This window comes from Lemur catta, chromosome 2 (genome assembly GCF_020740605.2).
Source record: "Lemur catta isolate mLemCat1 chromosome 2, mLemCat1.pri, whole genome shotgun sequence".
Lineage (NCBI taxonomy): Eukaryota > Metazoa > Chordata > Mammalia > Primates > Lemuridae > Lemur > Lemur catta.
In genome coordinates this window covers 6,354,680-6,377,196 of record NC_059129.1, presented here as the reverse complement: position 1 = coordinate 6,377,196, position 22,517 = coordinate 6,354,680, and the positions used below count along the sequence as shown (strand labels likewise).

The 22,517-nt window shown below is 47.9% G+C and overlaps 2 protein-coding genes across 8 annotated transcripts in view; one reads left to right on the top strand and one right to left on the bottom strand.

The window, feature by feature from the left end:
- ABAT (4-aminobutyrate aminotransferase) overlaps positions 1–19,912 on the bottom strand; it is a 53,016-nt gene extending 33,104 nt beyond the window's left edge. The window contains exon 1 of the mRNA XM_045542552.1: positions 19,813–19,912. The gene's annotated coding sequence lies outside the window, so the exon portion shown is untranslated. The remainder of the gene's footprint in view (positions 1–19,812) is intronic.
- TMEM186 (transmembrane protein 186) overlaps positions 1–22,517 on the top strand; it is a 108,046-nt gene that overhangs the window by 46,756 nt on the left and 38,773 nt on the right. The window lies entirely within an intron of this gene.

The following is a 22,517-nucleotide window of genomic DNA, read 5'->3' as shown; positions in this document are numbered from 1 at the left end:
ACAAATGAAACATTTATATCTCCTTCAAGGACTGCTCAGCTTGTGACTCCAGCCACTTTCTTGGTGGCTGGAGTCGTGGTGTGCGCCTGACGGCATTCCTGCATTCCCTTGCAAATATTTTAACTCTTCTGTAATTGAAAGGATCTTGCATTTACATGTGTATGTAAGTATCTGTTCTGATTTAATGAATGAAAGCCTACTGTGTCCGGGTTTCACACACACCATCTCATCTAGTCCTGGGAGGCAAATACCACTATTCCCACTTTTTTCAGATGAGGAAATAGGTGCAGAGAGGTTTTGCCACTTGCACAAGGATGCACAACTGGAGATAATGGATATTTTAACAATTATCTGTGATAGTTTGCCTCATTTTTCTGGCCTCCTATTCTTCTAGCCAACCCTTATTTAAACATTTGGGGGCAGAAGAGCTAGTGAAGGGGGGTTCCAGGAATAAAGAAGTGTCTGGCTATACACAGGCATTGCCTTCCGTGGGAAACTTTCAACCAGACAGGCGGGCTCACCCCTTGCTTCTCAGGCGGCCACAGTGGCCACCGCTCATAGGACCCCGGCCAAAGGTTCGGGCCTTCTGGATGGCACTTGGGTGTTGATTTCGATGAGCCACCTCCCCGTCTGGTGGCTTGTTTTCACGAGTTATCAGACTCAAGCACTTAGGGAACGCTTTGAGTCTCCCCAGGGAACACCAGCGGGTGGACGGCTGAGTGGGGACAGTATGCTGATGATGCCTTTTTAACTTAATTCAGGCTTGTTTAGGGGAAGGAGTGGGCCTGGGGGACAAAAAATGGCACCAAAGACAGGCCTGGGCTGTTGAGCTTTCTTTGGGGAGGGGGGCTGGTCACAGGACACTCCCGACAATGTGCCTCCCCCTCCCCCAGAATCAATCGCCTCCCAGTGTTTTTGTCCACACAGCACCAAATATCCACAGTGAACAAAACCGACAGGATTTGTCTTGGGGTAGCATCCTCCATGGGAGGGGGCAGTAACCTACCAAGGTGTCCAAATCTACCTGGGTTCCTCCCTCTCATCAGGAGGCATCTCCACCTTCGCTTTGAAAAAGTCTTCATTTCATGACTTCTTGATACTTTTATGGGAAAACAAACTTACTAAGTAAAAAAAGCAAATCTCTAAAATGACACTCTTTGGGAAATGTACAAAAACCCCAGCTGTCCTCCAGGCAAAAAGAGCAGGGTTGCAGGAACGGCTCCAGAGCTTTAATCGAACCATTCATTTTTTCTGAATAGCAAACCAGACACAGCCACTCTCTTGCTTGAATACTCCCTGGCTTCCAGCTACCCCTAGAACGAGGCGCAGCTGCAAGGCTGGACACACATAACCCCCACCCCCCTCAGCTGCATCTCCCGCCTGGACTGCACATACTCTGCCCTCTCGTCGCTCACATGACACTGTCTGTTGGAAATGTCCTTTCTGTCCTGGCCTCCTGTTGACATTCCCGGAACTCTTGTGCAATTTTGCATGGTATACCTCCCGTCACCTGCTCCAGGAAGCCTTCCTGACCCTTCAACTCAGGGTTCGATGATGCTCATCTGCATTTCTCTCGTAATCCATCTGTTCTTTGTATTTGCCGGTCACCTGTTGCCTGAAGACAATCCTACATCCTAAGGACCCAGGTGAGGATGGTGGAACCAGACTGCAACGTCTGTGTATTCTGTTCCAGTGCAGGAGGCTTACAGCAAATAAGTAAACACATAACAGAATCCCACAAGGTGATGCGTCTCGGCGACCCCAGCGTTCAAGCACCTCGACAGCCCTGGAGAAGGCTGCATAAATGTTTGCTGCGCTCCAGGAACTGAATACCCCTACCAGGAGTCCCACTGCCGCCGCCTGAGTCCTGAGGTCACTCTGGCAACAATCCTTTCCTTTCCACGCCCTTGGAAGGGGCATGGGGCGAGTGAACTAGGTGACCGATGAGGATCCACCCCACCTGCCTGCCAGCCCACCTGCCGGTCTGCTGGGGACTGAAGCCACCCCTCCTTCTGCATTCTACTCCCGGGATGGCTTTTCATGTGTGAACATCTGGCTCAAGAGACTGAAGAGCTTGGAGTGAATTTATAAACACTCCCTATCTGGGTTCTTTTTTGGATGGCTCTAAGGAGCTATAATGTCAAGGAGTGGAAACAACACAACCCAAAGAAACAAACAAGCAAAATATGGAGGCTCGTTCCAGCCCTCTGGGGTGGACTTTGGCTGGTTCTGGTAAGCTCGTGTGTTTACGTGACTACTGCACAGAAGTGTGTTCCCTTGGGGGTCTTTACAGCGCACCTGGAAGGGCAGGTTCTCCATCATGGAGGCAGGGACCTGGAAGCTGAGTGCCTGGTTTGCAGGGAAGTTACATGGGCAGCCCTGTGCTGGAAAGAGTGTGGGATAAGGACAACTCTAACACTGTGCCCCAAACTGAGATCACTGGAGGCTGCTGTTTAGGAGTCACCTGCCCAGAGGCACAGGCTGGCTCAGGGGACCTCAGGGTCCAGAATGGAGCCTGGCAATGCATACTTGTCAAATTCAGTAATAGAGTCCCAGCCCCACATTGCAACAACCACAGAAGTCAGAACTGAAAAGCTACCTCCAAACCTTGTCCGTCAGATTAATATGATGTTCCTCAACTTTTTCTTCATTCTTGTTCACCTAAAGATTCTTTGCTAGACAAATCCCCCGTGACATTTTAATTCCACACATAAACTGTATTGTCTATTTATGTATTCCATTGTACATCTACTGTATTCATAAAGACTAAGATTTCTTGCTTCCCCATAAATCAGTGTTCACCCTCTTGGGGGCAATATTGATCCCCTGTTGGGCATGCAGGGATTAAGGACACACCTGCCACATGCAAGTTGCCCGGTTGGGCATTTCCTCTGCTTGGTCTTATTCCACCCTCGCAACTGTCTTACACAGTAGGCATCACTGGCCCTATTGCACACATGACTACAATGTCACTCACGTTCAAACCACAAGAGCTTCTTGTGGAAGAACAAGACTGCTGGGTTATCTTTAGTAATTTTGCCATAATATGGGGTGGAAGCATAAGGAGGGTTTTGAACCTGGGCTTGAATCTGGCTCTGCTTGTTCTCTCAACTGGAAAAAGAGTATGACAGAGCACTGCTGTCCCCAGGCCGCTGGGGATTAAAGGAGATAACCCACGTGCAAAGCTAGGCACTGCCCAGCACGTAGTGGGCACTGAGAAATTTTCAAACCTACTTAAAAGTCATAAACATAGTTGAACAACCACCTGTAATCCTAAAACCACCAAGTGTTAACACTTTGCCACATTTACACCCACTTTCTTTATCTATCTATCCATCCATCCATCATTGCCTGTCTTTTGAATTATTTGAAAGTTAGTTGCAGACACTGGTATTTCAGCCCTAGATCTTTCAGCCTGTATCTTCTGAGAACAAGGACATTCTCCTACATAACCGCAGTACAAATTATCTGAGATACAAAGTATTTCACTCTCAGCAAATGTTATCATTGATACTATTATCTTATACATAGTCTATGTTCAAATTTCCCCACTTGTCCCCGAAATGTCTTTTGTGGCTGTTTTCTGTTCCTCTGAGGCAGCTGTACCCCAGGATCCCACAGTGCATTCAGGCCCATGGCTCTGGAATCTCTTTTTGGCCTGGAAGCATTTCTCAGCCCTTTTGCCTTTTAAGACATTGACATTTTAAGAATCCTGACCAGTCACTTTGCATGCATTTGCACCGATGTTTTTTTTTATGTCCTTGCAAAATAAACTGCAGCTCCTGGGCCAATGTGGGGAAAGAGGTCGGTAGGACACAGGATGCCAGAGGCCTAAGGTACTTGGGGCAGGTAGAGGAGGGTAGACGGTGTTAGCTGTACTTGGGTGGAAGTTAAAGATTTCCTGGAAGCAGCAGCAGAGGGTGTTTAAAGATGGTTAGAGCTTTGGCAAGTGGACAAAGGTGGCCATGGCAGGTAGATGCCAGGGGCAGGGAAAGAGGATGGCATCTTGGAGGAAAGGCAGGTGGCAGCAATGTCTCTGGGTATGATGGTACCATGTGTGATCGGGTCTATTCCTACTTGGACTGCCGACTTCCTGGGGCCAGTCCTTGCCTCTGGCTGTCCTCTCTGCGAACGCCAAGTGCCTTCTCCTAGAGTGACTGCTGGACAAGTTTTTCCAAATACCTGTGGACAGGCAAAGCACAAAAGACTCCCTTCCAGAGGTGACTTGGCTGCCAGCTCCCACACCCGACTATAGGACCTTCAGTGGGAACCTGGCAGATTCCCACATCTTGCCCTGCAAATGAAGTTTCATTTTCTAAAATTGCTTCCTTCTGGCTGCCTCTTGGGGCATGGGCTGCTTCTGTGAAGAAATTCAAAATGAACTTCTAATCGGCCACAAGATGCGAAGGGACCGGCTATCCAGAGCTTCCTCACTCCATTCTTGGCACGAGCCACCTGGGTTGTCTACTGAGATTCACACTGCAAACTCCTCCCGAAATGCCCACTGACAGTGTGCCCTCAGCCCTCCCTTCCCCTGAGTTGCAAAGAGGAAGGGGTATGTAAGCCTGCTGTTTTAGCCCTTAGAACGAAAAGGATTTATTCTGGGGCTAGAGTAAAAATGCCTTGTCAAGGTGACCCTCCCTTCATTTCCTGGGACCAGAGCAGGCCGACAGTGGAGCTGCAAGCCTACTGATAAGCCCAATGTCCTTATCTGTCATTTTTATGTCCATCTTTTGTTATTTTGCTCCCACTTTCAAGGGGCTCATCCTCCTGTGTTCTCTTCACAAAATATCCTTGAAAAATCTGACATGTATGTGTGTTCTTCACACAGAAAGCCACATACTTGCACACACATATACATGGGTGTGGACACACTTGCACACCACAACACTATAGGTAACTGTCACTGACACACACCTCCACATGCCAGCAGACATGAACGTGAGGATGCACTCACACACACACACCCCTGCACTCACGGTGCCTGGCAGTCGGGGTGCTGCAGCAAGCCCAGCTCGCCTGCTTAAAATGCCTCCTCTAGGTCATTCTGCAGAGTCTCAGGAATGCAGCTGTTTGGGTTCATCCTAAGAGGTGCCTCTGGGCACCAGCTCCCCCCTCCAGAGGGTGGTCCAGACTTCCAGACAGTCCCCAGAACATGGGTGCAGGTACAGGAGAGAGAAAAGGGTCCCTCAGGAGCAAAGCAGGATTGGGAAAAGGGTGTGCTCAGCTGGTACCCAGCAAGTGCACGAGGGGGAGGGATGGAGAGAAGGTGAAGGTGGGGGGGAGAGAGCAAGAAAGACTGAAAGATGGACTCAGAAACGGGGTGGGGGGGCTATTTTCAGACAGAAACAAGAAGGAAAGGATTCACACAGAAACAAAGAGAAACAGAAGCAGGAAAAAAAAGATCTAAGCAGAGAGTGGAAAATAGAATACAGATTTTTTAAAAAAGATGTTTTGAGCCTGGCTCGGTTTAAGCCAGAAAGATGAACCCCATCATCTCAGACCTTCTGAGACAAGCTGTTTCCCTCCCCTTTCTCCTTTGCAGGGGGCTCTTCCTAGATTTTTCTTCAACAGGCTCAGGAAGCCCTGAAGGGACAAGGCAGAGATCCGAGGCTTTAGGTCCCTAAATGGCTTCCCCAGGTCTCTGCTGCCAGGGTGGGTCCAGCTGTAGCCATGAGCGGGGTCTGAGGGGCATGAAGTCATCTCCCAAGGCCTCCAGGGCAGAGGGGCTGCTCTGACCCCATCTAGGGGGTGGGGGAGGAACCTCAGAAAACCAATTATTCTAGACCCCCCCCCATTGCAGCCGGTCCACAAGGGGCCCAGGAGAGAAGTGGTGATGATCACAAGATGGGGGGAGGGGGACACAGAGCTTTTCGGTCATGTGCTGCTCATCAGTTGCCATGACGACAGCAAGGGGGTGGGGGCACCCAGATCGGAGGCTGCGAGAGAGACATGTTGGTTCTAAATCACCCGGTGACAGCGCCTCAGTCGAGCCATTACGCCGTTGCTGGGGCAACCAATGGGATCAAATCGCTGAGGAAATCTATAATTATTACAAGCCAGATACCGGCATCCTCGGCACAGTAATCAGCACGTTAGAGCAATTCAACCTGAACTCCGGCAAGAAATATCGGCCCCCGGCCCCCGGCCCCCAAATCTAGGATGAATAAGGCCAGAGGAGATTGTGTAAAGTAGATCTTATTGATGCTACAGATTGGGAACCTAGAAGGCTCTTGGCCAAATGAGAAATAAATATCAGGGGAAACCACATGAAAGTGCCAATATTTACCAATGAAAACCATTTCCCATGGATTTATTATGGAAATTTCCAATGTAAAGCAAAGTTGAAAGAATTTTACAGTGAATACCTGTACGCCCACCACCCAGTTTCTAGCATCGACATTGTTACTGTGTTTGCTTTGTCACACATCTACCATCCATCTATCCCTCAATCCTTTCCCTTTTTTGATGCCTTTCAAAGTAAATTGCAGACATGAGTTCTCTTCCCCCAAAATACTTCAGCCTGAATAAAATTAAGTATTTGATCATTTCTGAACAACAAAAACAGCTATTTCATATGGTTCCATCTAAATAGAATAAAATGAAGGTTTTTCTGTCATTCTGTCCACCTGTTCATCCATTCCATCCACTCCATCTTCCCATCCACTCATCCACCCGTCCATCTGTCCACCTGTTCATCCATTCCATCCACTCCATCTATCCACCCATCTACTCCATCTTCCCATCCACTCATCCATCTATCTGTCCATCCATCCATCCAATCCACCCACCCACCCCACCCCAACTCTGGGAGATCTCATGCACACTCATGGTTTCCACAAGTGAGTCACTATCCCCAGGTCTTCCTCCCTGGTCCAGCAGATACCTCTAACAGGCTGTCCTGCATATCATCGTCAGTATGTTCTCACCAGCTCTGGGCTCCATCCTGTCCTCTCTCTTGTCCTCTCGTTGTATACCCATCATTTCCTAGCTGGCCAGTTGCCCCAGCCTCCTGCCTGGCCTCCCTGCTGCCATCTCACCTTCCCTCTGCTTTCTCCACACTGACTTGTTATTATGAAATATCTGACCATGTTGTTGGTGGTGGGGAACTGGCTTTTCATACAATTGCTGGCAGGACAGGAAATTTATATCAATGTCTTGGTGAGCAATTCATCAAAATCTATAAAATTTTAAATGCACAAACAATTTTTTCCCCAGAATAATTCTACTTAAAGGAATTTGTCTCACTAATATAAACTGAGAATAACCAAAATATCCATCAGTAGGAACTGGTTAAAAAAATTTTGGTACACCCGTCATGTAGAATAACATGCATCCAATAAAAAAGATTGATGTAGTGATTTATGTACTGATGTGGAAAGTGTTTAACATAGTAGGTTAAAACAAGTTCCAAATGTGTATGTGTAGTCTAATGTCTCTCATGTCCCCAGCAACGCCTTACACTTGTGTTATCATACAGATTTAAGACATCATAGGGGCTAGTGCATCCAGGGAACATGGCTTTATGGGCTACCTCTTCCTTATCACAGGTGTCAATGCTAACTCTCCACCAGGTTGGGGAACAAAAGTTGAGGCCCAGGCATAGCATTCCTGCCCCTCAAGTCCCCTTAGACAATACCTGGTGATCTGCCAGCACCATCAGGGAAGGTGGGCCCTGCAGGTTGCTCGGTTATACTGAATATTGGTCGTCTCTCTTGCTCTGGGGACCACTGTGGAAACTAATTAACCAGAGGATAAAATAAACACAGACACACCAAGGAGGCTTGGAAAGTTTCCAAGGAACCCAACAGACCTGGTTCTAGTTCCTGCTCAGATGTAGAAGTGCTCCTGAGCCTGTCTCCTCTCTCTAAGGGACTGTCCTTACCTCCCAAGGTCATTCTGAAGATCAAATATAGCCATGGAGGTGCACCCAAAAGTCTATCTTGCTAAACAAATGAGAGTTACTGTTATTCATTTATCTTCAGGATTTACTTAGCCCACTTCTGAATACTAGGCATGCCTAACTCATGTAGCAAAAACTATAGCCTTCGTCTGGGTTTGAGCACCTATCTTGTGGCCAGGACTGAACTAAGCACTTTACATATGTGATCTCATGGAAACCTCAAAACAATGCTTTTGTGGTGGGGTTTTTGCTCCCATTTTACAGAAGTTAGCATTACAGATGTTAGCGGAGGCACAAAGAAGCGTTTTTAACCTTAACCTTCTTATGGAAATAAATATAATTTCTTATAGCTCCTTGTGAAATTCTTTCCACTTACCACACTTTGTACTTACGCAGTTATTTGCGTATCTGTTTAATGCATGTCTTCTGTGCAAGCCAGTCCATTCCCAAGAGATGGGCTGCACAGTGCCTGGCACGTTGAGTATTTGTCGAGAATTAATTTTTACAATTCCCATTTTACAGAAAAGGGAGCTGGGAGTTCACAAACAAAGTAACTTCTCCAAATGCCACAATTATAAAACAAAATTATTATGATCATATTGTGTGCAAAGTCCTAATTCAGGGGCATAGAGTTGCTACCAAGAAACATGGGCAAATGGCTAACACAGTTATACTCAAGCAATAGCGTCATGTGGACTATGAAATCTGACTTCTCTCTTAACTGCTTTGTGAATTTGATAAGCTCAGAGATGTTCAGAGCAGCATAATTTAAAAAGCGTGCGCAGCTGAAAACAATGTAACCAACCAACAGTAGAGGATTGCTCAAAATAAGTTGTGGTACAACAACTTGATGGTATGACATTTACGGAAAACTGTGTAAAAAAGACAAGAAAATGGTTTTTGAAGCAAAGTAACGAGACAAAAAAAAGACCATAAAATTTTATATGCAGTCTGTCTATAATTTTGTAGAGGCACAAAAACAAAACCATAAGCCAATAAAGGAAGGCTGGAAGGAAGTGTATTTTCTGTTTAACACTGTTTTATCTTGGATGTGAGGCTAGGAATTGGCTTCTACTTGTTTCTACCTTTTTATAGTTTTTGATTCTTCATTAATAAGCTGCATCATTAATTTTATCACACATTTGGAGAAAAGAAGCCTCTAGCTTTCTCAAATAATATGCAGACAGAGAAACTTGAATAGCACACGGGAGTGACTTCGGATCATGACAGCTGCGTGTGTCTAGACATTTAATTATAGGAAAACAACTATTGAATACCTTGACATGGCATTAACAGAAAGCCCAGAGGCACTTCAAAATTGATCTGTGTTCAGTTTGGTTTCCAAAGGTGTGGAAAGAGGAGATGAGCTTCCAAATGGATTATAACAAGGACATTAGTGTTCTGGCATTGAACCAGGTCAAATTGGATTCCAATCCCCAGGTGGAAATACTTAAAGCTGAAAGTAGGTCAGCACAATCAGGGAGTTCAGTGCGTTTATAGCTGACACAAAGTTAAACTTCTCTATTCATCCTAAGATAGTGAAGGGAAAGAGAAGCTCCTCGAGGTTAGAAGTCTAGAATTCCCGGAAGGCCGGGAAAGAGGATGTTCTTTGAGGCTAGGCTGCTCTGGGATCCAAATTCTAGGCAAGGGGTCTACAACTATGGCATTGGCCTGATTTTGTAAATATAAGGTTTTATTAAAACACAGCTAAACCCATCCATTTATTTATTCATGGCTGCTTATGCGCTACCCCTGCAGAGCTGAGTATTTGCAAGAGAAACCAGGGGGCCCACATGGCTGAAAATATTGACCATCTGGCCCTTCATAGAAATAGTTTGTTGACCCCTGAGCTAGGCATTCTCAGCCTTCAAACCATAGGTCTGTCCAGTGTCTAGAGAAAGCACCAGATCCTGCTGTGGTGGGGCCACTTTCGGCCTCAGACACTGTGTCGTTTTTCTGCTAACACGTCAGCAACACACAGAGTTGCATGCTTCTCCAAAGTCAGCATTTGCAGTCTCCCTAAATTGTCTGTATTTACCAACATTTATAAGACACGTGCATGAAATTCTCTTGCTTTTTAACAGCAGCAAATTCAAGTGGAAACTTTTATATCACTATTGTATCTAGAAAGCTAGTCATCTCCTATAAACAGAAAGTACCTGTGAAAACAACACAATGACACCAGAGGTGTGTTCTTCAACTCTACCTGAATTCTGGTGCCTGCAGGAGGCTCTTTAACTGCACCTGCCAGACGCCCTCTGGTTCATCACACCTGGTCCATCGTTGTGAATCCTGTTGGCTCCACCTTAAAAGCAGACCCAGAATCTGTCTGCTTCTCTCACCCCCACCACTCCCCTCACATCCTTGCCCCAGGTTCCCTGCTGTGGTCTCCGAACCATCAAATGCTCTCCTAATTTTCCTGCAGGCTGTATGCAATCAACTCAGCAGCTAGAGCTGGTCCTTTGCAAATGTCAGGCCAGATGACATCAGCCCTCTCTTTGGTCAAAACCCTCCAATGGCCCCCACCCCAGAGTGAAAGCAAAGCTGCCACCATGGCCCCCAGGAGGCCCCGACCCCCTCCGCTCCCCTCTCTGCCCTCTTCCTGCCCACACCCTCCCACCGTGCTGGAGCCTCTGGCCCCCTGGAGTTTCCTCCAACTGCCAGGCAAGCCTGACCCAGCTCTTGCCATTTCTGCTGCCTGAAAATCTCTTCCCCAGAGACCCAGGTGGCTCCCAGCCTGTCTTCCTTGGGTCTTGGGCTTCCAATTTTAAATTGCCCCTGTCCTCCCTGTTCCTCCCCTTTCCCTGCTTGCAGGCGTCCCCGATCTTGCCTGTCTCCCCCATATCCCCAGCAGAATGCAAGCTCCATGTCCATTGTTCACTCAGATTTGTGGAGTGATGATTTTGTAAAAAGGGACATTGAGGCACAGAGAGGCAAAGTCACCTGCTCAGAGTCACACCAGATAGTAAAGAGCACTGGGGGTAGGGGTGCAGGGTTCAACCCTATCACCCTATCGGGGGCTGTTCCGGAGCCTGCAGCTCTGGCAGTGCCGACATTGCCCCCGAGTTATATGGGCAGGGCCTGGCCAACAGCACGTCTCTAGTGAGGGCGAGCTTCTGTTCCCAGCATTCCTATTATCCTCCCCAGACTTGGAGAGGCTTCGCTCCTCCGTGCTCCTGTGGCACAAAACATGTTTTCTTCACAGCCCTCCCTGCAGTTGCAAATTGAAGAATTAATTGTGGGATTTCACACGCAGCACTGAGCGGGATGCCCGGCACCTACCGCACGATTCCATTTACACGAAAGTTGAAAAACAGGCAAAGCTCATCCACGGTGACAGATGTTACATAGCAGTTGCCCTTTGAGGCACGGAGGAACTCACTGGGGACTGGGGATGGTCTATATCTTGATCTGGGTGCTGGTGACACGGTTGTTTTCACAGGTAAAAACTCATGGTGCTGTGTATTTAGGCTTAGTGCAGTTTGCCATATTAAGTTAGTCATCAATTTTAAAAATAGGCAAAAGTGAGATGAAAATATCAAGAAAGCCGAGCTCCCTTTCTCCAAAATTAATTTCATACTTTTAGTTAATGACTGTTCTCCAAGTAACTGCAAGTTCATGTGAGAGGCAAGAACCACAGGTACAATGGTCCCGTCTGCATCCCACCCAGCACCTGCCTGTGCAGAGACAGAGAGAGACATCCACTGGGTATCACCCCTCTACCTCCTCCGTCTGTGACCCTGTCACTCCCATTGGAGGTGGCATGTCTCCAGTGGGAGTGATTGGATCTGAGGCAGCCCTGTGACTTCTTGGACCCAAACTATATGGCTCACAGTGGAAAACAGTTTGGCAGTTTCTCAAAAAGTTAGACATAGAATTCCCACAGGACCCACTGATTCCACTCTTAGGTGTAAAAGAATTGAAAGCAGGGACTTGAAGAGATACTTTTCGCCATTATTCGCTGGGACCTGAATCAGGTTTGCCTGGCCGCCTAGTTTTTCTGCAGAGTCACGAGCACAGTGCTTGGGGGTGATTCTGCAGAGGCAGAGAAATACAATCTTTACAATCAGTTGGCTCCTTCAGAAAATTCAAACTACAGCAAGGCACCGGCCTCTTATCAAATCCAGGATGAACCATCTGCTTCTCATCCCGGTCTTTTGAGGACTTATCCTCTCTCCCCCACAATGCCAACTCAAGTGGGGAGATGTGTCTTGTAGACTCAGCAACTTCCCCCCCAAACCATGTGGCTTCGACACGTCGCTCTTATTTCCAAAGGATGCCCCCCAAGCAAAGCTGGGACTCTCCGCTTCAGACTTGAGACCCAGAACAAAGAACTGAGCTCATGGGGACACGGGCACTGGTCAGACAAGGTCAAATGCTACCATTCCCAGGTACCAGTGGCTCATCAACTCTCAGGCTCCCTGAGCCAGTGGCACCAGCAGAACGCTGCCTGCTGGGCCTGGTGTTCAAGCGAAATACTGGAGGAGGTGGGGGGTGCCAGGGACAGCCTGTGGGCACAGATCGGAGCACAGAGTCTCCGTGGTCCCCAAACTGGAATGCAGGTGTCAAGATGTGGTGGCCCACTTTCCTTTCCCTGCTGGACAGAAGAGACAGTGCTTCCTTCTCTGGCTGGACAGAGCCCAGGACTGATATCTGAGGTTAACCCAGGACATACATCTCAGCCTTAGAAGTGCACCCATCACAGCCAACTCCATCAAACCACCGGAACACGAGCCCCTCTTTTAGCAAAGTGCCGGTGGCAACTGGGAACCTCAAATCAGAAACTTTCAGAGCTGGGTAGAGACCTCAAAAGGATCTCGTCCAACCATGTTTGCCTCTGATTGCAATTCATTTCAACATTCCTTTACGCCACACATATTTGTGCTTTATTTGACTTTTTCTCTGAACTGGTTCTCACATCTGCCTGGTTCCCTCATTGAATGAGCTTAATAAAATCTTTAACAAGTGCTTGTTTTTGTGTCTGTTAGGAATCTTCATTTTAATCCTCTTGCCTTTTTTTTCCTGAAGATTTCAACAGTTTTCTATAAACTCTCTGGGCCCCTTCATGATACTCTCTCTGCCTAGAAAATCCTTCTCCTTTCCCTGCCTTTTCCTTCTGAAATTTCTTCCCCAGAATCCCCAGGAACAGGGACTGGTAACCTCTTTCTACTTTGAGCTTGAACATCAATTCACTCCCACCCTTCCCCTCCACTGTCCTCACTGCATGGTTGTCGTTTATGGGGCTGTCTTCCCACAGCTAGCCTGGAAGATGCTCTGGTGCCACAGCTGAGCCCTTCTCTCTCCCCCATCACACACACACACCTCTAGTGCTGCACTCAACACAGTACCAAGGAAATCATGCCATAAATGAACACATTCATTAACAAATAAATGTCAGATGCTACCTCTGCCCACTACAGATAAGCCACCCAGAGGGAGGCCCTTCCTTACCAGATAACCATGTCTGGCATCTAGTAAGTACCCAATAAATATTTGTTAAACAACTGAAAAAATGCAACTTTAAGTTCTTATTCTTGCACCATTTAAATCATCCCCCATTTCTCCGCTTTCAGAAGACACACCTAGCAGCCTCCGAATGCTGTCCTCCCCTCATGAATTCAGGGATCGCTGCTATGGCATCTCAACTCCTTGGATCCCATTCCCCTCTCAGGAATGGAGAGCCATCTCTCTCTGCTTCATGGTCATCGTGTGACCTTGAGCAAGGCACTGCCCCCTGGATCTCCATCTTCCCACTGGTAAAGCAAGGTCAGCTTAGACATTCCAAGAGATAAAGAACATCAGGCAAAGATATGAATGGACAATGATGCCCAAGTGATGCTCCCGCTCAGATACCATTTACATTGTAATAGATGCCTGTCAATGTAACTCAGAAGCAAAGCTCCCCAGGGCTTAGGTCTGAGTATGGGAATCATAGTTGTCCTAGGACAGACTTCTCGAACTTTCATATGCACACAAATCGCCCTGGGGATATTGTTAAAATGCAGATTCACCTTCCGTAAGTGGGTGGGGCCCAAGATTCTGCATTTCTAACCAGCTCCCAGATGGTGCAATGCTGCTGGTGATTGGGCCACACTTTTAGCAGGAAGGTACTAGGACACAGCGGGTCCCAGCTTTGAAGGAATTCCCAGTGTGGATGAGGGACGGATTTCTACCCTGTTGCTGATATCCCAGGCAATAGATATTAGCACCCAAAAGGGAGATGCTGGTAGTTAAGGTTATGGGATCTCTCAGAATGGACAGGTGGGGGCGGGTGAGTAGGGGGCAGGTTCAGGATTCCCAGAGAACATGGAAATAGCATTGGGAGCACATTGTGCCAGGCTGGTGATTCTACTGGATTCTGGTGGGGTGTGGGGTGGGGCAGTCTGTGTTTTAACAAGCTCTCCATGGGATTCTGATGCTAAAGTTTGAAAACCACTGTGCTAGGAAGAGGTAAAGATGTTGAATATTCCACGTAGAAGAATAGTGTTTTGTTTTCCCATGGTAGTTTGTAAGTTGCATTCATTTATTTGTCCATTCTTTCATACACACCTCCATCAATCTATCCAACCAAAAAGAGGTTGTGTCTGTCCCCCTCCCCCCGGATGCATCTGACATCCAACAAATACGTCCTGAATGCCTACTGTGTACCCTGTTGGGCACAAGAGATCTTACTGAAACTGTAGCTACACAGGTGTGTCTTAGCCTCTATACCAGTGATTCTCAACCAGGGTCAGTTTTGCCCACAAGGGGACATTTTACAATGTTTGGAGACATTTTCGGGTGTCACAACTTGGAGGCAGGTATGCTACTAGCATCTAGTGGGGCAGAGGTCAGAGATGCTGCTAAACATCCAATAATGCCCAGGACAGCCCCTGGCACACACACAATGTCAACAGTGTTGTGGGTGAGAAACATTGCAGTGGACTCTGAGTTCCTTGAGGGCAGGAACTATATTGTCACCTTGGTATCCCAAGGTCACAAGACAGTGCCTGACCCACAGGAGCTGAGCAAATATTTAAATGGATGAGGAAATGGTGACACAAAAATATACTTGTGCATATAAAGATCTCTTACAACAAAAAGACAGCCTAATTCAAAGATGGGCAAAGAACTTCAGTGTATATTTCTCCAAAGCTGACACACAAATGGCCAGCAAACACACAAGATGCTCAACATCATTAGTCATTAGGGGAATGCAAATTGAAAGCACAATGAGATCACTTCACGCTTGCTAGAATGACCATAATAGCAATAACCAGAAAATGGAAAATAACAAGTTGGTGAGGAAACATTAGAACCCTCACACACGGCTGGTGGGAATGTCAAACAGTGTGGAAAACAGTGTGGCAGTTCCTTTTTGTAAAAAGCTAAACAAGAGTTACCACAGGCTCTGTCAGTTCCACTCCTGGGCATATCCCCAAAAGAATTGACAATAGATCTTCAAACCAAAACTTGTGCACACGTATAACCCAAAGGTGGAAACAACTCAAGTGTGCATCAACTGAAGAATGGGTAAACAAACTGTGGTCTAACCATACAACAATATTATTCAGCCATAAAAGGAATGTCACACTGATACATGCTACAACGTGGAGAAGCCAGATGCAATAGGCCACATATTGCATGATTCCATTTATATGAAATATTCAAGCCGGGCACAGTGGCTCATGCCTGTAATCCTAGCACTCTGGGAGGCCGAGGTGGGAGGATCGCTTGAGCTCAGGAGTTCGACACCAGCCTGAGCAAGAGTGAGAACCCATTTCTACTAAAAATAGAAAAATTAGCCGGGCGTGGTGGCATGAGCTTGTAGTCCCAGCTACTCGGGAGGCTGAGGCAGGAGGATTGCTTGGGCCCAGGAGTTGGAAGTTGCTGTGAGCTAGGCTGATGCCATGGCACTCTACTCAGGTGTCAGGTGACAGGTAACAGGTGACTCAAAGAGGAAAAAAAGATGGAGAAATGAGCAGAGAGAGATAAAGTGGCTGGCCTGAGGTTGTCACGCTGGTGGAAACCCAGTTCTGCTGAGGTCAGTCTGATGTCAAGGCCCACCTCGACCCCAGACCTCTCAGGGAGCTCACAGTTGAGTTTCCACCACTGGTAACTCCTGCTTGTGAGCAAGTCTCTTAACCTCCATGGGCTGTACTTTGCTTGTTTTTAATGCACGGGAAGCTGGTGTGGGATTTCTTTTCTTCTTCCTCCATGAACATATTCTTACACATGTATTATGTAGGTTCCTCCCTAACTATCCATTTCCATGTTTACATCTATCTTTTGGTTTTTGAAATGGGATCATACTCTTTATAATGACCCTGTGACTTTATCTTTTTCACTAAGTAATATGCCTTGAAGAACTTTCCAGGTCAGCAATGTTGATCTACCTCATTCTTCCAAAGATTGCTCACTTTCCCATGAGTCACAAACACACTGCACTGTCACCCCTTCCCATCCTGGTATTTCAAAGCCCTGCAGTGGACATTCTTGTGTTATCTGCGTGCATGAGTGAGCATTGCGGAAGGAGGTGCATCTTCTAAGTGAGATTGCTGGGCCAAAGGGTGTGCAGTGACTGCCAAATAATCTGAAGGAAGAAGCCTCCAGAGCTAGGTTGATTCTAAAACTATTTCTGGCATGGATGTTTCTTTGACCTCTAGTGGGGTGATGCTCTTAGGCAAGTCTCTCAACCTCTACGAGCCTTAGTTTACTTATCTGTAAAATGGGAAATGGTATAATAGACATTAACAGTACTTTGGAGATGGTAAAGTCCTATGTAAATGTGAGGAGTTAAAATTGTCATTAACATTGAGAGACTCTGTAGCTGGACACATTCTCCCCCACCCCTCATCATGTAGAAAGCAGAAAAATGAGCTTGTGCAAGAAGGAAGCTGTTTTATATCAAGCATACGCCATGTTTAAGGCCATATATTGGACCAGCAGCTCTCAATGGGGGGCGGGGAGGGTGATTTTGCTCCTCGGGGGACATTTGGCAATGTCTGGAGACATTTCTGAGGGACACAACTCATAGTGTAGGGGTGCTTCTGGCTTCTAGTGGGTAGAGGCCAGGGATGCTGCTACACATCCTACAATACACAGGAACAACCCCCCACAACAAAGAATGATCTGGTCCAAATATCAGTGCCGGGGATGAGAACCCCTGATCTAGTCCTATCTCTGATGCTCACCTCCCACAACCCCGCTCAAAGATGAGGAACTGAGGCTCAGAGAGGTGAATGACCTGCCTGAGGCTCCCTGGGAAGCCATAGCTCTCGGCTCCATCTGACTTTAGTGTCTGTGGTCCCTTCTGCATATGGCACTGTCTGGGAAGCCATCACCTTGTTTCCAAGCACCTTAGCCCTGGCAGACTATCTACAGCACAGGTTACAAGTTTTGCCTAAAACCCTAATAAGCTCCTCCACCCCTCAGTTTTAGAGGTTTTATGACTTTGCCATCTGTCATAGTAATCATTGCTTCCACTCATTTGCTGTGTGCTACACTTTATCAGGATTAACTCTTTTATTTTACCCTGAAGACAAGACACAGAGAGGTTAATAATTTCCCCAGGATCACACGTTAAGTGGCAGATTTGGGCTCTAGACCCAGATAAGAAGTTTCCACGTACCGATCTCTCAACCCCTCCACTATGGTTCTACTCACCCTCTGAACTTTTACACCTTGGCACCTGCACTTTGCTCTGGACTTTACGTTGGAGCACGCCAGCCAATCCTTTAGCTGGGAACTGGGCAGGGGCTAGAGAGGGCAGAGCCCCTACCTCAGACTGTCCCATGTGTAGGGACCTGGTCCCTGCTGCTCAGCTGGGTGATCCCAGGGAATCTGGCAGGGTTTCAGCACCTTTCCCACGCAATGCCCCAGGAAAAGATGCAGGGCTCTGAGCGGGGAGAAGATGCTGCAGGGAGCTGGGAGTCTGAGGGAACGGGCAGGGACCCAGGGGGAAGGGACCCTGGAAGGAAGGGATATGAGTGCCTCAGGGCCTGTCCAAAGTTCTTGGAGCAAACCCAGCTATGCAACTGGGGTCCCTGCAGTAGTCTCCACTCCAGCCTATTTCAACTGATCTTATTAGCTACTGGGTCAATCTGAATTTTGGCAAGCCTAGATTTGGCATTGGGCTCAACACCAGACCACACGGGGTAAGCAGGGTAGTGCAGACTCCCAGGAATGGATTCCACGAGGCAGCCTGGTGGGGACAGCGCTGAGTTCCAGCTGTGCCCCTTCCTAGCTGCATGACCTTCGCAGAGCCTAGGCGCTTCCTCTGACAAGAGCAGACCTGGGGACCAGCAGTACCCATTGTAAATGTGAGGCCTGGAGCTAGTGCCTGAGATCCTGGTACCCTGCAGGCCCTGGAGGAGTTGTGGTGGGCTTTGTCACCCACGAGCTCGGTGACCTTGAGCAAATCTCTTCCCCTCCTTGTGCCTCTGTTTGTTTAACTATCAAAGGAAGGGGCAGGTTCTTTAATCTAGAAGCCCTTTTAGGTCTGAGGACTCTAGACTGGGCCATTTACCTCTCCCAGGGGCCGACCTCTTTGGGCCTCCAGGAAACACATTTCTCCATACTCCATGCCGCAGCACCCGCTGCCAAATAACAAGGCAAAACTCACTGTTTCCCTCTCCCTTGCCCTCTGACCCCAAACCTGGCCCACCAGAGAAGAGCTGCCCCCAACCTCCCTCAGGTCACCAACATCCAGTCCATTCAGCTTCATTAAAGCAGCAAAGCCAACACTGTCCCCAGCCTGAGGGACGGGCCCAGCAGCACCCATCTCTCTTGGCCAAATGCCCAGGGGGTTCCACCAAGCAATGCCCACAGGAGATTTGGGGGGTGGGCAGCGACCCAGGGAGCACATGGGGAGAGGGCCAGCAGCCCCTCCCTCAGACTGCCTCAAGGGGGGGTACGCTGGACAGGGCCCTTTGTGTGAGTGGTGCGGGTGGGAGCATCCCCACTGGTCCTGCTGCCTCAGAGACCATCTCTTCTGTCAGAGTTTGGAGGTACCTGGAAGGGTCCTAGGCCTGGGATCCCAGTTCTAAGAGCACCAGTCTTACTAAATCTTACTAAACTTCCTCTGGTCTTACCTCTGGCCAGGGTGGGTGAGGAACGTGAGATGGAATTAGGTGGGGCAGCCAGGTGTGCGAGTAGAGTGGGGTGGAGGTGGTACAGAGGGGGATTGGGAGGGGTGGGAGTGGTGGGCATAGGGGTGTAAGCAGGATGGGATTTCGGTGAGAGGGTTACAGAGGAGTGGAGGGAGGTGGATGACTTGGATGGGTGGCTATACCCTTGCCCTGTTCCTGAGTTTGAAAGCCCCTGGTCTTACATCTTTAGAGGAAGAGAGAAAATCCCCCAAAGTCTTTAGTGTGGTGGTGTCAGAGGCAACCTTGCCTTATGGGTAGAGAAGGGTCTCTGGCAGAGACAGGGGGAACTCTCTATCTCCAGAGCCCAGTTTCTGGGGTCCATGTGGGGTGGGAGGGGGACTTGCAGAGTGTCTGCTCCAGGATTTCCTTGGCTTATTGTGTGTAGGGGGAGGTTACTTCTCAGAATTTCCATTTTCCATGGGGGGCAAGGAAGAAATCCAAACTTAGTTTTTTAGGGATGGGGAAGGGGCCTCAGTCTCCAAAGGGACGAGGAGGTTCTTGGGGACCACAGTCTATTTCAAGGGGTGAATCAGGGAGCGGAACTCTATCTCTAGAGCTGGGGGCAGGAGGAGGGCCCCATTTCTGAAGGTAAAACAGCTATTTTGCTGAGGGCTGGGAGATGCTTCCTTTCCCAGGAGGGGACCCGCGTCTTGGGAGGATGAGGGCTCCCCTTCTGGGGGAAGATGCTCCGTTTCTGCTCCCTGGGGGCAGGGCAGAAGGACCCCATCTCTGCTCCCCTGGAAAGGGCCTACCCTACGCGACCCGGCGCCTCGCCCTTACCTCTAGGCTCTGGCTCCGATCTACGGCTCGGATCTGTGGCTGAGATCTGTGGCTGCGACCCGCCGGGCTCCGACCTGCAGGATCCTCGCGCCGGGCTCCGGCTGCGCGCGGCGTCTGCCCGGCTCCCCCAGCGACTCGCCGGACTCCGCGGCTCCGCCGAGCCGCCCCGGCCAATCAGCGCCGCCGGCCCCCGCCCTCGCTCGCGCCGCAGCCAATGGGAACGCCCGCCACGGGCCACCGCCCCCGGGAGGGAGGGGGAGGCGGGGCGGGGGCAGAGTCCAGCCCGGGGGGCGGCGGAGCCCCGGCCCGGTGGGCTGGCCTGGGGGCCGGGAGGAGGGCGGGGGCTGTGGAGGAGGCGGCCGAGGACCCTCACCAAGTTTGATGGGGGAGGGGTGGGATCCCATCCCTACAGGGATGGGGGGCACCTCTATAGGTTGATTTAACCTGGATCTTTATGAACCCGCCGCCCCTTTTTTTAGACCCTCGGTGCTGCAGGCAAGTGCGGCCGGTCACCCCTACCCTGCGCCTCGGATCCGGTCTCTGGAACCCTAGAGACTGAGTCAGAAAGGTTCCGTTTGAAAGAGAGGGAAGGAGCATCGTGCCCTCCCCCAATGCCGGTGGTGCTCGGGGCCTCGGTCTCAGCCCCCCCAGCTGCCATGCGATGACCGCCGCCTTCCCCCCAGGCCCCTAAAGACAAAGAGTGCTGGACTAGAGTCAAGTATTGGCTCCTTCTGCATGCCCTAGGACAGGTCGCTTTTCCTCCCTGATCCTGATTTCCTCAATAGCAGATAGGGACAGTAGTTACTGTACCTCCTTCGCGGGGGTAAAGGAGACCCCAGATGTGATAAGTTGCCTTTATACAATTGTATGAAATGCTGCATGAAAACTTGAAGGTGTGATTGATTGACAGCCCCCACAGCTTTCTAAAGGTATTGTGGAAAGAGGATGCAATCATTCCAAGGTAAAATCAAAGACACAAAAACCTGCCCATCAGGACAACATGGGATCAACAAGTGTTCATAATGAATGGATGAACAAAGATTCCAGACCTTAAAAGGCCAAGAAAGAATCCAACTTGGTTCTTCCCACTCTGCCTGGATCACCAATAACTGTTTCCTTGGTCTGCTGGAATCTTGCAGAACCCTGAGGTCCTCCCTTCTGCTCTCCAGGAGTCCAGTCTGCCCTGTCTCTGATCAGACAAGGAGGACTGTAGTCCCAGGAATTAAGGAACCAAGGTGAATATAAAGTAAACAAATGGATGCATTTAAAAACTGCCAAACACCCACCTCCTAGTGTGATCTCTGACTGTAGGTACCCTCCAAAAAAACACTATCAATAAGAATAATTCAAAAGAACAGACAGAAAGTATAACTGATCCACTGACCTGCTGAAACTGAGACAGTTTCGCCAGTCTCTCTGGTATGTTAATCCTATCACCTTGCTTGAAGAACTTTATGGGGCCTGTGTTGAAAATCTAGCAATTTTCCCTTAAAACCTAAGCCATGAAGATAATCTCTTTATTGCCCTTGATCCGACCAAAGAAATAAAATGGCTAATAAACGTGAGAGACGACGCTTTGTCAAGGAAAGGCAAGTTAAAACAAAGAGATGGACGAATTTCATCTACCAGAATGGCCTCGTTTTTATTACTGTATTTACTATTATTTGCAGAAGTTTCAAGGAAGTGCACAATTTTATGTACTGCTGATGGGGCTATGATCATAGCCTTTCTAGAGAGAGACTGGATATTCCTATTAAAAATATCTAATCTTGAAAGTGAGGTTACCCTTTAACCTAGCAATCCAACCTCTGTGAACTTATCTTAAAACAATGAAAGGTACAAAGGTTTAATAATAAAGTAGTTTACTGTCATTTTGCTTATCACAGTGAAAAAATGGAAATAAAAGTAAACAAGGACTCAGAAAGGAAATGGTTGCATGAAATTGAACAATATGCCCAAGCAGGGATTGGACTGAAAAAATAAGTTGAAGAAAAGTGTAAGTGTCAATTATTGAATGGTACAGAAATGTCATCCCAAAATGTTACATGAACAAAGATAGTCACAAAAACCATCTATTTGGTATTGTCCTATTTTTTTGGTTAAATCTATATAAACAGATATAGATAGATCAATGCTGTCCAATAGAACCTTCTGTGGTGGTGATCATGTTCTATATCTGTGCTGTCCAATATGGTAGCCAGTAGCCACATGTAGGTGTTGAACACTTGAAATGACCAGTCAACCAAAGACCTGAATGTTTAATTGTATCTAATTTTAATTTTAAGTTTAATAGTCATGTTGCTAATGACTAGCATATTGAATAGCAGTGATATAGAGTTAAAATTACGTGTCCATTAGTAGAAACAATTACCTTTGTGTATTGAAATTATGGGTGATTTCAATTTTACTTTATTTGCGTGCCACTCATTTCTAATTATTCTATAATGAATGTATATCATTCCTGCACTAAGAAAAAAATACATAAAATGAAAAACCAAAAAGCAAAAGTCTAAGCCAAAGGTTGGCAAACTATAACCCAGGGGCCAAATACAGCCCACCATCTGTTTTTGTATGACTGTGAGCTATAAGAATGAGTTTTACATTTTAAATGGTTGAAAAAAATCAAAAGAAGATTAATATTTTGTGACACACAAAAATTATATGAAATTCAAATTTCACTGTGTGTCAATAAAGTTTTATTGGAA